The sequence below is a fragment of the Habropoda laboriosa genome, unplaced genomic scaffold (assembly GCF_001263275.1).
Source record: "Habropoda laboriosa isolate 0110345459 unplaced genomic scaffold, ASM126327v1 scaffold597, whole genome shotgun sequence".
Classification (NCBI taxonomy): domain Eukaryota; kingdom Metazoa; phylum Arthropoda; class Insecta; order Hymenoptera; family Apidae; genus Habropoda; species Habropoda laboriosa.
Genome location: NW_017100768.1, coordinates 464491 through 467114, shown reverse-complemented (window position 1 = coordinate 467114; position 2624 = coordinate 464491).

The following is a 2624-nucleotide window of genomic DNA, read 5'->3' as shown; positions in this document are numbered from 1 at the left end:
ACGAAATGATTTTAAAAATATGTAAAAGACAAATATAATTTTTAAATTAATTTGTACAGTTGAACAAACGAAGTTTTTTTTCTGCATTACTATCTTAAACAAGTTTCAGTTTTAATTTGATTGGCTAAACCAAAAAATTAAAGTAATTTGTTAACTAATACACACAAGATTCCTAATATATTGTATTTTACATATTCAATTTTGAATCAATTATTTCAATGTAGTTGTGATAGTTGTAATTTTCTATTATAGTCTCTGGTATTTCACTTATTTCAAGTGAGCAAATTTATTGTTCGCCCTATTATCATTGTCAGTTATACCTTTTGAATAACTTGAACGCATATTTATATATGTAATACAAATGTTGAAAAAAATCTTTACAATATACCTACATGTTGTTAAAAGCTTTAAATATTTTAGAGGAACTCTTATCATAAATAGAGATTTTTCTATTGTCCAAATACATATGGCATACATTACAGTACAACGTTAATAATTCCCTTTTATTTACTAAATTCTAGATTGATTCAGCATTGCAAATTCTAAGTATTGCAATATGAATAACGATCATGTTAGCGTACAGACATGAATATTTTATAGAGTTTCTTTTTTCCTTTTTATTATATTGCAGTGTTGCTTTTATGGCTTTATATTGGAAGATAGTTTAAAACGTTAGTTTCTTTTTTTTTACATATTTTCTCTAAAATATGTTAACCTTGCTTAACTTATTGTTTTAGTTTTCACTTAATCTTCCGTAATTGCAGTTAATTCGTCAATCTCAAATGAAGTTTGAGAATGAAAAGGTAAAGGTTAGAATATTAAGATTCTTCGGAAAAACTTTCACCTTATGCTATAATATCGTTTACTACTTAATAAATTTAAAGATCAAAGTTTTTTTTATTATAAGTATTATATGCCTTTCGAGTTGTGTAATACAATAAAAAATACGCAGGTATCTTTATCACATGTTTGCTATATAACTAACAACGTGATGTAACAATAAGAGGTGAAACCATAGCTTTGAACGATTTATAGCACTTAAAATTCGACCCTCTCTTTAATAATTTTGATATAGTTTAAAATTAAACTGAACATTTAACGTATTTTTACCAATAAGGATTTTAATATAATATTTTTTTAATCTCTTAGACATAATGTTAGTCGCATTATTGTCTACGATACGATAATAGAATGGAATTGACAATGAATTTAGATCTGTTCTATATTTTAATAGAATTGGTTGTACAACATGTTCTTTCCAATTGTTTTCTACAATATTAATTGATATTTAGGTATAATGATTAATAATTTTAATAGCATTATTGCTTTCATTATCTATGAGCGTTACGCTATAATGTAAAATTTTTTTCAGGAGAAGTCATAAATACGGAAGAAGAATAAAGTTCTAAGTGGATTTAGTAAATTTTTATAGTATAACATACTTATCTATCTAATACGAATAAATTGCGAGGAAATGAGAATCTTCCTATGTCCGAAGTTTTGAACAATAAACTTTGCTTCTTTCTTTGTACATTAACGATCGCATAATTTTATTCGCTATTAATACCAACTAAAAGAATTACAGGATAAAATAATTTTATAATAAAAGATCAGGCGATTTGAACGAATTTTAATACATCAGGTGAATAAAATAAGTTTGAGATCTGAAGGAATTTTATGGGAAGTATGCAACGCCATCTATTCCATAGCCTATATCGCCCTGAAGGAACATATTGGAATGCTTGTAGAAGTCATGCGAAGCCATGCTATGTTGTGTGTAAAGTTGTAATGCGTGATATTTGAGTTCTGTGCCTCTTTTTCTACGTGTATTTTTAATCCAGTAAAAGAAAATTCTGGATTTTCCCATTTATGGCCCAGTTTATGAGGAAGAGAAAGACGCAGTGAACGAAGAATTTAGTTTCTGATGATTTTTACGTTCGGACTTTGCATACGACGTCGACAAGATTATATTACTTGGATGAAATAGCTTGCTTAAAACTGTGAGTAACTAATATTATATTTTACTTGTTTTGTGGTTATAATATGTAGTTAACTTATCCACAAAGATGTATTTGTTCTAATTTAAAATTACATTGTAAAAGGTAATACACCACCACCACCACCACCACCATTGTTATATGGTGGTGCAGTGAGTGCGTGTGTGGAGCGTGTCCGTGGACGCTCACGCGCGCGTATGTATTTCACATTCATAGACGATATTCTGCATATAGTGCAAATATTGAGAGCATATAAATACAAGTGCATAATAACTACGCTGTGATAATTATTTAAAAAAAACGAAAATTTATTACTTTTGTAAATGTAATTTATGAAAATTCCAAGGCTTGTTTTATATTATTATATTGTTTAACCTATTATACTTTTACAATGAAAATACGAAATATTTCAAAGTATAATTACATTTTAATACTTATTCTTTTACTTTGTTCCAGTGTCATAAAACACATATCACACTGTTCTTGGAAGAAAATCACAGTTGAATGTATCATTCGTTATGGAAGAAATATGTCATGGAATACTTTAAATATCGATTGAACATTGATATTTTTTAATACTTCATCAAATTTGTTCACTTCCATGTAAAAATAGGAGTCTTGCAACTA